The sequence below is a fragment of the Gymnogyps californianus genome, chromosome 1 (assembly GCF_018139145.2).
Source record: "Gymnogyps californianus isolate 813 chromosome 1, ASM1813914v2, whole genome shotgun sequence".
NCBI lineage: Eukaryota > Metazoa > Chordata > Aves > Accipitriformes > Cathartidae > Gymnogyps > Gymnogyps californianus.
In genome coordinates, this window is record NC_059471.1 from 76,480,634 (window position 1) to 76,493,663 (window position 13,030).

The following is a 13,030-nucleotide window of genomic DNA, read 5'->3' on the forward strand; positions in this document are numbered from 1 at the left end:
CTACTCTGGCCCAAATGCTCAGGAAAAGTTTTACTAGCGCTAATGTAAAATGTGAATAAGCATCAAATAAATGCCTTTTGTGCCGTTCAGCTTAGGTGGACAGTTAATAATTGTCCGACATTTGTTTGGCAATTTTTTTATAATAACTTACATCAAAGGAAAAAACACAAGCACAAACAAAATATTGCGCTTGGTAGTACAAGTTAATTTTTTTAAATTAAGTTCAACATTCCATTTATCCATTCACAAACATTTTCCATAGCACAACACAACAAAATACCTATTGTTTATTATCTAAATTGGATATAAATACTGATATCCCTTATGAATGTCATGAAGTTGCTGCCTTCTTTTCCTGATTATATAAGCCTCTGCTTTGGTTTCTATACAGGCTTTATCTTGTGCTGCTCTACAAGTGTCCTGTCCTCTCATTCACTTGTTAGCTAATTTCAGGTTTTCCACTTTTTTTCTCACTCTTTTTTAGTAACAGTGAATCAGCTCTATCAAAGACAAGGAAAGAATCACAGCTTCACAGAGTAAGTTGAAGTTGGAAGGGACCTCAGGAGGTCATCTGGTTCAACCTCCTGCTTACGTTAGTTGGTACATGCTCGTATTTAAGATGTTAGAACATGCTTTATGGTGCTATTAAACTGGATTCATCTGAACTCACAGAGAATGTGTTCAAAAAGTGAGAGTAAGCCCTTTGAGACAGATCATGTGTCATCCATCGGTTGCACTAGCTGAAGGCTCAGAGCACTGAATGGAGATCTTTGGGACAACCTGACCACTTTGAGGAGGCAGGCTAATGCATTCTTTGGAGGATGGAGTTTTTGCTGTGCTTCTGCAGTAAAAAACAATGATTTGCAACACATATTTGTTTTCATGATATGCAGGAAGACTCAATATTTACATAAATGTAGCCAAAATAAAGACATTTAGCATTCCAGCTACTAGAGAGAAAATAGTTCTCACATAAAACCAAGAGTCATACTGGTCTACAACTGTTCTCTCTAAATTATTATATTTATTTTTATTTTATTTATTTATAGTTTTATTATATTATTATTATTATAAATTAAATCTCTATAAATTCCATTAACTATGGAATTATATTGCTCAGACTGACCAAGAAAGAAAGAAAAGGAAAAAAAAAAAACAAACAACAAAGCAGACATTTGCAGTATTTTCTTCTTTCTGTTGTTTTTTTTCCTCTTTAAAACCATCCAGCCTTGTACAGAACAGAAACATTCAGCTTGATGCTAATTTCCAGATATAGATGCAGCATCAACAAACAAACCCTCCAGTGAAACTGCCATTTCTGGGGAAATCTGTGCACAGGGGTTATGGGCAAGAGATCAATTTTCCTCACTGTTTCACCTCAAGTGATGTACTAGAGTAAGATTTCAAACTCAGTGTGTTACCACGCTGGATAGAGTTAGGCTAGAAACAAAAATACTTTGGTGCCAATTCTGTGAAGGTCTTATTTGATTCCTCTTTCATTCAGCACTCCTCATGCAGAGAACAGGCTTATTAAAGCCTCCAGTGCCAGTATGTTCACTTAATTTGTTCTTTTAAAAGAGCTTGTGTTCACAACAAATTTTAATTTGCTTTATTTTGCTGTTCTATAAATGGTTATTCATTAAAGCTCAGTGCCTTCCAAATGAGCTCATTTTATTCATATTTGCATATTTTTCACTCTAGACCACTGGGAAAAAATAATTATTTTGCTGAACAGTCACTTCAGATGTCTGTTTCCAGCCTAATTCAACAGAGTTTGAAAACCAGGTTCTGGAGGCTGGAGTATCACAAAATTCAAATAGCCTCAGTGAAAGCTGCTACTGTAATAAAGGCTTTTGAAATACTTGTTTCAAAGAAAATCCTGTAAGAAAGAATAACGACACTGAACAAATGACCAAAATTCTTACAAAAAGTTCAAAGACACATATATCAAAAAGATACAGTAAGAGTGGGAGAGTAATCTATGCTTCTGAGTTAGCTTAAGGAGGTCAGCATCCCCTTGCTGAGGATGGGTGAGAGAGGAAAGGGACACTGCACTGTTGTACTGCTTCTCTTCTAGAACATCCTTCTGGGATCCTCTAAGCAAAGTGAGTGGTAGGCACGAAAAAGAACAACTTCCTTTTAAGTGCTACATTAATTATTCAAAATTCAAAAAATGCCTATTAAGTCACCAAGCTAATACAATCAGCTTTAGGTTGGGAAAAATCAAAAATAACGTGTATCTTCTTGATGAAGATGGGTCACTAAAGGGCACAACCTTCACGTGTACTGAACAGGAGTACAGCACTCTAAACTAAGGAGAGGGACAGTTTACTATACAAGGGTCAAATTCTTACCACCATCAGCTGGTTTAGATCCTCAGTAGCATATTTGTAGTGATTCTTTAAAAAACTTTGTGATACACAGGAGAATCCTCTGGCTGGACTTTTTGCCAATGATTCACCATAATTTTCATAAGTTCAACATGCCAGAATTTATCCATGCCAGAATTTATCCATTTTAAGTGCTACAGCATCTGTAGTGTAAGATCTGCCTACTCTGGATTCAAGTGGTTTGGAGGGAAGGATAAGAAAGGGAAGACAGACCATGTTTTTTATGCCGTGAGGGAATCTGAACAAAAGCTCTGAAAAAAAGGGATTCAATGTCTTGAGAGCTTAGATCATCAAAGTACCCAAAACCGTAATAATCTTGCTTTTCATGCTAATTTAAAGTGTCTATTGGGAACTCAAAATAGATACAGTTGTTTCAAGAACTGTTTATGCAAGCTGTTCAGCGCCCTATCTGATGTTTTTCTTCTACTTACTCCCTATAGAATAGTGAAAAATTCAGGTGAGTCATTCAATAACAATGCTGACTACAATCGATTCTGAAAATAAAGCTCATAACATAAAAATAAACTCAAGTCTGAATGGATGCACCTGTATAAAATAAGATGTCATTTTAATGGCATGAAAAATCCTAATTCTTAGTAAAATACTGAAATTCATGTTGAAAAAAAAATGGAAAATAGATTTAAATACAACTTTTAGTCAAAAAAATTGACTCTCCTCTTCAACACTGATCTACACAAACACCAGAAGTCAAAGCACGTTGATCTAAAGCCACCACAGAAGTACATAGAAAAATTCTTATCAGCAGCAACAGGCTTTGGATCTTACCCTAAAGGTCAGGCTCTGTCATCTTAATCACTTAAGTAGATCCTAACTCTGAAAGTTATTTCAGGGATTTCAATAGAATTATCACAGAGGATTACTCAGCCTGAATAAGGATGGCAAAAACACAGCCCATACAAACCCAGCATGGCTGGGAAACATTTACACTATCGCTAGTTAAGGGGTCCTGATACATCTATATGTATTCTTTATACAATATTTTTAATTTCTTTGAATGTGAAAATCTCTCCAAAAGCATAATTGCTACTCACGCTCATAATTTATGTACAAAATTGATCCTGATAAAAAAGCAAGATCTTTTCCAATTGGTGTTTTGCAAAAATAGGAATTTGCAATCTTGATGTCTCAAGGGAACGTACTGCAGGGCATTACAAAGAAATTTAAAATAGTCTATGAATAACGATACCGCCTGCAAAGCTTAAGGTTGCCTGGAGAGAATAAACCCACAAAACCAAAAAGCCCTTGCTTACCAAAGTTAGCAGGGGGAGAATTTCCCGACTTTCAGCAAGATAACACAAAAACAAAACACAACTGAAAACTTTTTGAGATGAACACCAAGAAGATGCGAACTACCCAGGACGCAGTGGTCCAGAGAAAGACCCAACCCCTCCAGCCTGGAGCCCGAGAGCCACACTGTGCACCAAGGCACCCCTCAGCCTGCGATAAACCTTGCTGCGGCGAACCCCAGGAGGGGAGGCAGGGGTGAGCTGCCTGGCGGCAGGGCAGCCTTGCCGGCACATCACCTCCCAGCCCTCCCCACACACCCCAGCCTCTGGCAAGTGCGACCTCCTCATTCACCAGTGCCTGGGGAACCTGTCTACCTGAGATAAATGCTCATCCCTTGACTTATTTAGCCATAATTACGTATCAGTTAATCCCTGAAACGATGAACAACTTTCCAGCGTTCACAGCCTGCCCCATGGCCCTCCCACTCCCCCCGATTACTTCAAGTAATCCACGTTTAGAAGTGGTGCCCATAAACTCTAATGCATATGTGCATTACCACAAGAAGCTTGGTGGTATGGCAATAAATTCTGTATAAATGTATACCATCTGATTAAGGAGTTGCAGAGGGTGATGGTTAGGTGTCTTTGTGCAACAGAATATAAAAAAGATTCCAACTGGAAATTTGAATTAAGGTGCCTCCTCAGAGTAGCATAATCCTCATTATGATGGAAGGGGAACTGATTTCATTGGAGCACCAGCCTGAAGACAGGGCTTGCAAGGGCACCCAAAGCCTCAAGAGAGAAACAAAGTCCTATCAGCTGGTGTTATGAGGATTATGATTTTGTGAGTGTGCATGGCACTGCACAACAAATAGCATATGCCTAAGAGAGAGGAATGACTGCCCCCAAAAAGTTCTGAGGATGCGAAATTCGAACTCAGTACAATATGGGTGTTTTTTAAAGGAATCTATAGTGTCTTCAATTTAAAAAAAAAAAATAAATCTTTAGGAAAAAGGAATATAGATCTTGGGTCTCACCCATAAAACTTCCAAGTCATAAATTTGTTATTCAATAAAGCTAGGTATAAGGATGTAACCTGGTATGAAAAAATTGAGAAAGTGATACAAAGTTTCCTTATGCCTAGAGATACCACACATCTTTTGTCATCCAGTTCATCATACAGCAGTCACAATTAAATACATGCCTTTTTTACATGAAAGGCAAAAATATTGTTGTAAGTGTTCCTTTGAGAAAAGAAGCAAAACTGAGTAAGGAGGAGGATGTCAGTTTGCAAAGAGAAAAGAAATAATCATTCTTGCCCTAGGTTTCAGCAACCCAGCTGTTCCAACAAGAAGTTAAGAATGACCCTGTTTATCAAACCAAAGACACATCTAGACAAGTGCCCTGTTTCCAACAATAACCTGTAGCAGGTGCTTAAGGAAAAGGTGTAAGTGACAGCATTCAGTCTAGGAGTGGTATTTTCCAATACACTCTCCCAGTAGCAAGAAGTTTCAGAGACTCCCTGAATCAAAGCTCACACCTAGCCCCTCAATGAACCAATCCTCCACTACTTCATCTAATTGCACTTTCAATTCATTCAAGCGCTTGGCCACCAAAGGGTTCTGGGACAACAGGCTCTGTGAATTAATGACACACTTAATTACATTTAAAAGGTTGTACTTCAGTAGTTTGGGGTTTTTTAATTTTGTTGGATGTTCTCTACTTTGTGTACAATAAGACAGGGAATAACCACTTCTCGTTCACTTTCTCTATACCATTCATAATTGTATGATATCACACCTCAGTCACCTGTTTGCAAGCGGAAGAACCTTTATTAGCCCCACCTTGCACAGAGCCATCCCATCCTCACCATCCCTCTCTCTTTTTTTCCAGTTCTACCAGACTCCTTTTGAGTATCCACAACAGGATGAACCAATGATTTCTACAAAGGAAGAGGGATGCTTCCTGTCCTGTTTTCATCTTCTTTCCTGCTAAGTAATAAAGACTTTATTTGCCTTTATGACTGGCATTAAATATCGAAGATGTTGTGCAGAGAGCTTTCAACAGTAAATCACAATTTTTTTTTTTTTTTTGAGTGGTAGTAGTTACTTTAGATCCTATTATTGTAAATATATAGGTGTGGTTGTTTTTCCTCATATGCAGTATTTGCATTTACTGACGCTCTGTATTTATCCATCCCTTCATAACCCAGCCATTCAATAGTGTGGGATTATTCTCCATTCTTCACAGTAGTTAAGATTTCACTAGGTACCTCTGGAGACCATCCAGTCCCACTCCCTGCTACAGCCAGTTGCCCAGGACCATGTCCAGTCAGGTTTTGAGTATCTCCAAGGATGGAGACTCCACAACCTCTCTGGGCAGCCTGTGCCAGTGTTTGACTACCCTCAATGTAAAAAAGTGTTTTCTTATGCTTAAATGAAATTTCCTGTGTTTTGGTTTGTGCCCATTGCCTCTTGTCCAGTCATGGGCACCACTGAGCGGACCCTGGCTCCATCTTCTTTACTGAACCCATCAGGTATTTATACACATGGAAAAGGTCCCCCTGAGACTTCTCCTCTCCAAGCTGAACAGTCCCAGCTCTCTCAGCCTCTCCTTGTGTGTCAGAAGCTCAAATCCCTTAATTATCAATAGTCAAATTAATTTGACTATCCTAAACACATTTGCGCAAAATGCACCATCTCACTGTTCACCCTTTTTTCTGCATCTATCTTTTATAAATGTACTGAACATATGCCTATGGGATCAGGAGTCCTTTTACCCCATCCCAAAGCTGACAAATAATTCCTAAATAATGTTTTCTGTCTCCTAATCAGTTACTAATCTACAAGAGATCTTTCTCTTATCTCAAGACAAGCTAGCCACTTTAAAATCTTTTGGCATGAACGTTGCCAGAAGCTTTTGAAAATCAAGATTAAATTAATTCACAGTTGTTGAATTCTTCAAAGCATTTAATAAATGCTTAATGAATAAATTAAATAAATGTCTAGTAAAACTGCACTAACTCTTCCAAAATTTATCATCACGTATTTAACTCTGTATTTTTTATAATGCCTGACATTTTTTTCAATATAAAAATCACACTTACTGGACTATGCACAACATCCTTCCTAAAACTGCCCAACACTCATATTTGCCCACCTTACACTTCTCCAATACTAAGGTCCTATGCAGAAGATACTAGTCCAGAAATACTTTTATGCTATTGAGGGATTTTGTTTTTAATCACAGTGGCTTGTTTTAGACTGTTTTAATTTCTTTTCTGATGGGTGGTACTATATTTATACTGAGTTTGCAATAATCTCCATACTATTCATAAGCACTGTATCTTTTTAGCTGCTCATTTTACATACTTCTTTTAGAAGAGACAGTGAACAGTGGTTGCCTGTACAGAACACATTTTCAGATTGAAGACTCCAAGACCATTTGGTTGTTCCTCATAAGGGTGCTTCTCCATACCCTTGATAAGCTTGTTTTCCTCTAAACCCTTTACATTTTTATGCTATCCATTTTGAAATAAGCAGACCAAAACTCAACACAACATTTAAGGTGCTGGCACACAAAGGAATCATACAGTTGAATCAACTCATGTTGTCTGTTTTGTTTGTTGCTTTTCTAAAAATTTCTAATATTGTTTTGGGTTTTGCAAGCTATTGAGCAGTGAGTTTTCATAGAACAAGCTACTTCAACCCCAAGATCTTCCTCCAAAGTGACGATGGTCAACACAGAACCCATCATTTCTTTTTCTGGAGTTAAGATTTTTCCCCATGTCCATCACTCCATATTGATCTACATTGAATTGCACATGCCTTTTAACGCTCAGCTTCTTATGGTCTTCCTGCAGTTCTTCACGCATGTCCCTGGTCTTTATTACCCTGAATAATTTAACACAATTTGAAAGACTTGTCACTTCACTATTTGCTCCTCCTCTAAAATTATACATCGAAAGCGTGGGTTCTAACACGTATCCCTGTTGAACTCCAGTGGTTACACCCTCTCTACTAAGAAAATAAACATTTATGTCTATGTTCTGTCATAACATGCAATGTTATTGTATGAATGTAATGGCATTTGTACTTATCCTTTGGGCTGTGTAGTGTCCTTAACAACCTTAAGAACTTTGCTTTAAGATTTCTAGAAATCCAAGCAAACCATATCAACCCAAATCTCTCTCATCCACATGACAGTTGAGCTCAGTTAATCAAAGTGTTTTATTATGCAATACACCTGCACAGTTGATTGAGTTACATTTCTACTTGAGATTACTGCCCAAAAGAGAATTCTTGTGCTTTAAGTGTCTTTTCAGATGTTTGTCACTATTTTAATAATAGTTTCAAACGTCCCAAGGAATGCTGTAACGAGTTTGTTCATAAATAAGTAGTCTTAAACCACTGCCCATTATAAAAGAAACCTATAAATTTTACAGGTGGAATGTTCAAAATGAATAAACATAAACAAATACATTTCTTAAAGAGGAAAAAGTCTTTTTAAAGCAAGGACAGTGACAGTCTTCAAACAGAAATTAGGGATAAAGTGTTCGACAAAATTCTTACAGATTTGGAAGGCTGTGTATGTCTGTGTGCACACGCATAGTGTATAAATAACACACAGCACTGTAAGTAGAGTTTTTCATAACCCTGATTACAGTGTACTGATGTGTTAAAAACTGAACTGAATGACAATTATAAGGCAATCTGCATGCATTATCTTAATGTTCATACTAGAAAAAGGAAACCATCACCCACTTTTAAAAGGCTGGTAACATTTTGACACTTCCTGACTAACGCTACAACTCATTCAGGCCTAAAAAAAACTGGCTAAAATTAGGAAGATAAATACTTTTCTAGAAAAAATTATAACTCAAGCATCTAATACATCTATGTATAGTGAGAAAAGACTATTAAAGTATCCCATATAAATTTTCAGTAATTGAAATTAAATCAAACTGTCTTTGAAAATGAACAATTGCACCATCTTGATAGGGTTTAATTATCCTTCTAAAGTCACTTTGTAGTATTATACAATATAAGAATTATCTGATTTATAGTGCAGAGAGTCCAGCTTGAAAATTGGAAACTAACGTGAATGAAAGAGGTGACAGAAATATCTCTTGCTTGGTCTCCTGCAGGGCTTACAGAGGTCACACAGAAGTGCTGAGTCTGGTGATGGAACTACATTTATTTATGCCAAAATTGCATGGCTCAAATAAGTCACTTGAATATATATGCATATATAGAAATATAATGAGACTGTTTCCTTCAGAATGTGAGCCTGTCTTAGAAAATTGTGACACTGATATACTCAGACACTAAAGATTGATTACATTGTCCTGAACCTGGTGTTTTATACCAAGCAGCATATGTGTAACACTATCAAGCTGGAAATCTTTTGATTTTCATTCACCATTATCAGACAGGATTATCAAAGCTTCTATATTAGATATTATCACACATTTTTTTCCAGCCTTCTTTTATTAATGTACTGAGAAAAAAAGGAAAAATCAAACTGAAGCTCCCTTTTTTTAAAGTCAACAATTTTAACATACACTCACAGAATCCTCTTAAAATCAAACCCCAGTGATGAAGGATGGAAGGAATATGAAGAGTTTACGCTTCTAATCAGTCTAAATTCAGACTCACAAAACTGTGGCCAACACTGTGAACCAGAGCTGAACCTACTGGGTTTTATGACTGGGGGGTCATAAAAATGACTGGGATGTCTTGATTTTCACTGTCCTTATTGTTAGGAGCATATTTATTTGTAAGTGCACACAAAACACCATCTTCAATATCAGTCACTGGTCAGTAGGCACCAAAAATGGTGTGTCATTTACCTTCTCTCTCTGAAAATGAAATTGCAAGCTTATTTATCAAGTAGTAAGTTGCACAGGAGGGAGCAGGAGCTCCCAGTGTGGCTTGACTCTGAAGACTCACCACTGGCAGTAGCTTTCCCTACCAGCGGTCCACTGTCTATCATGAGATTTTCCTGAAGTAAAAGCCCTGCTGACCGTGAGTAATGCTATCGCAGCCTGGCAAAAAGTCTCAATGAAATCTATCAAACAAGCCCGTAGAAAACTACTTTCATCATTTCAGCATTCACGCCAACCTTTTTCCCAGCGAGAGGCTGAGGGCAGGGCAAGCGGCATCCACAGAGGGAGACCATCAGTGGGAGAAAGGAGTCTTGTGCACCAGTGCTGGGACTGGAAAGGAAGAAGCTGTAAAAGCACTGTGCGACCGCTTGCTGAAAATGCTCTGAGTGAGCATTTTCATACGGTGCCTATTCATGTTCCACACGGTAACATGCTTTCTACTTCTTTGTTTTCCTCATTCCATTGGTAGATTGGATTTAAAAGTAAGTTATTTCAAACATTTACTCCTCTAAAATGTGAAATGGAGTCAAAATCACATCCATCGCAAATGGTGAATCATCTTCACATCAGACTTCCAGGTTTGACTCATTTGCCTGCTGCAGGGATATCATTCTTTATTACTAAATATTCCCATTGCTTAGTCCCTGTAATAGGAAAGAAGCATTCAGTGAATGGGCAAGACTGACTGTGAGCTACACATGAGTCTCCCCTGCAAGCCCAAATTCACCTAACATCCACACTTTTTTCACGTTAGTTCACGCCTATATACAAACATAAGGTGAAAACATTTCTAGAGTAGAAAGCTTGAGCGCACTTGCTGTCTTATTTGAGGCTTAAATCTTTGCTTGCGTGGCCTGAAGCTGAATGTGCTAACGCATGCCAATGTGCCAGCAGGTATTTTAAGCATACTCTGGACACTTGGGGCCAACAGTTAGCAACAAGGATGGAAGGTCATTGCATTTAATGTGCTTTTGAGACTGTTTTAATCTTGCAGCTGGAACAAAGCCTGAGACTATCCATTCTACTGACAGGCTTCTTTGCTCTGAAGAATTTCACAGGCAAAGAAGATGGCTGTGACTCACTGGGCTCAGCGTTTAGGTCAGTTTGCCTGAAAGAACTGAATCAGCTGAAAATCTTACTCATCAAATGCTTCCTATAATTAATTTCATTAATTTACATTTGTAGAGATTCGTAATGCAAAAATTAAGGTTGGTAAAATTGAAAAGTGAATGGAAGTGTGTGTGTCTGTAAGCGCCAAAAGAAAGAGCAGAGCAAAAAGTTAAAAGAATGGCCCTTGCAGAAAATAAAGGACATGTTTCCAGGACACTGTTCCTGTGTTGTTTATGTCAAGGCCACAGCACAAAGGACTTGCCAGCAGATGACCATGCACGCTTGCCACCAGGAGGGTAACATCCAGGTTGTGGCATATCACCCATACCATTACTTTTCCTGTTAGCCCACTCAGAAAATAGGCTATAGACATAGCCTATATACTCCAGACAAGGAAAAATGTACTAAGAGCTGATGACTCCTAAAAGGTATAAAAGATCTGTCCATAAACTAGCCTGTCATTTCCAATCAAGAAGAACCGCAGAGACAGGATAAGGACTCAGTCGCTGCGTAGCTTTTCCCACTCTGCACACGAGTGATGCTCACCAGACCGCACGAGCACACACATCTTGGTACTTGTGAGAGTATGAGTGTGAGTGAATGAGATCTATGAGGAGGTGATTGTGAGTTGAAAAAAATCAGCTTATTTAGAGATTTTTGTAATTAAATATCATGTTCCCTTTCCCAGAGATCTCACATTCAATTTTGTTACACGAAATACCCTAAACATTAAATGGTATAAAAGAAGTCTTCAAAAAAGTAGCAATGTTCTATGCTTCCACGACCCTACGCAAAGAGAAGAAAATTGGCCTTTTTGTTTTCCCACTGAGTACATTTTTGCGGTCCACCTTAAACATGAAAAGTGACTTCTTTAGTGTCTTCTTTAGTTAAATATTAATGCTGACATCATTAGCTACATCTAGCTCCATAAGCTACATCTAGCATCTAGCTACATATAGCAGCATCTGCTTGCATTTTGCAGATGCTTGGTTTTGACACATCTATTAAAACATGTATGAGTAAGTAGTATTCCGCATTACACCTGTACAATTCCAGGGCAACTCCATTAGTGTTACTGATTGCACTAGACTAAAAATACATGGCTTATTGTTTGGTGTGGGTTTGTTTTTTTTTAAAGATGTGTATACAAAACCTTAGAGAGAGTACATTCTGTATAAAAGCTAAATAAAATGGCATCACCAGCTTGCTAGTGTATTACGAAATACCAACCTTCAGTGACCTTATGGTGTAAAAGTTAGAGTGTTTTAGGTAAAAATCTAGTTAAAGAAAGATGAAGGGAGCAAAATGTAGCATTTTAAACATGAGTATTCATGATGTTACATACAGATATAGTAGATATATTAGTGCATATATATATATAGTACAGAAAGCTTTAAAAAATAGGAAAAAAAGTCTCACTAATATTGTCTGTAGTAGAGAGAAGAAACTGTGCACTCAGGACATTTTTGGAGTTCCTACAGAAATTGACCTATCCTAACTTCAGATGTCTCAGTCTAACATAGTCACCTTATAAACTCTTTATTATCAATGGAGAGAAACAGACACCTCCAGAAGGTGAGTTGTCCAGCCCATGTCAGACTGACACAAATGAACCTCTCAGGGCATTTATTTTCCTGCCTTGCCTACAAAGGCCACCTACAGTGACAAACTGAGAAGTAAATGTGCAATTTTTACATGGATGAAGTTAAAAGGGCCTCCTCTGCCCTTATAACACAGATCATCCCCCACTACACACTGGAATATTCCTTCAAGGCTTTCATTAGTTTTGCTCTTAATGAACATGTGCACCCAAACGTTGAAGCATAGTCCAGCCTCCGTAACAGGATAATAAAATATTTTTGGAATACCCATATTTTTAAGTTTTTTTCATGACCTGGTTTCGGCTGGGACAGAGTTAACTCTCTTCTTAGTAGCTGGTACAGTGCTGTGTTTTGGATTTAGTGTGAGAATAATGTTGATAACATGCTGATGTTTTAGTTGTTGCTAAGTAGCGCTTATCTTAAGCCAAGGACTTTTCAGTTTCCCATGCTCTGCCAGCAAGCAGGTGTGCAAGAAGCTGGGAGGGAGCACAGCCGGGACAGCTGACCTGAACTAGCCAAAGGGATATTCCATACCATGGAACGTCATGCGATATATAAACAGGGGGAGTTGGCCGGGAGGTGTGGATCTGCGCTCTGGCATTGGTCAGCGGGTGGTGAGCAATTGTATTGTGCATCACTGGGGTTTCTCTCCCCCCTCCTTCCTTTTTTTTTGTTATATTCCTTTTCATTACAATTATTATTATTATTTTCATTATCACTATCGTTAGCATTATATTTTACTTTAGTTATTAAACTGTTCTTATCTCAACCCACGAGTTCCACCTTCTTTCCCGA

The 13,030-nt window shown here is 38.1% G+C and overlaps 1 protein-coding gene across 2 annotated transcripts in view; it reads right to left on the bottom strand.

Moving 5' to 3' along the window:
- DHRSX (dehydrogenase/reductase X-linked) overlaps positions 1-13,030 on the bottom strand; it is a 172,170-nt gene that overhangs the window by 120,670 nt on the left and 38,470 nt on the right. The window lies entirely within an intron of this gene.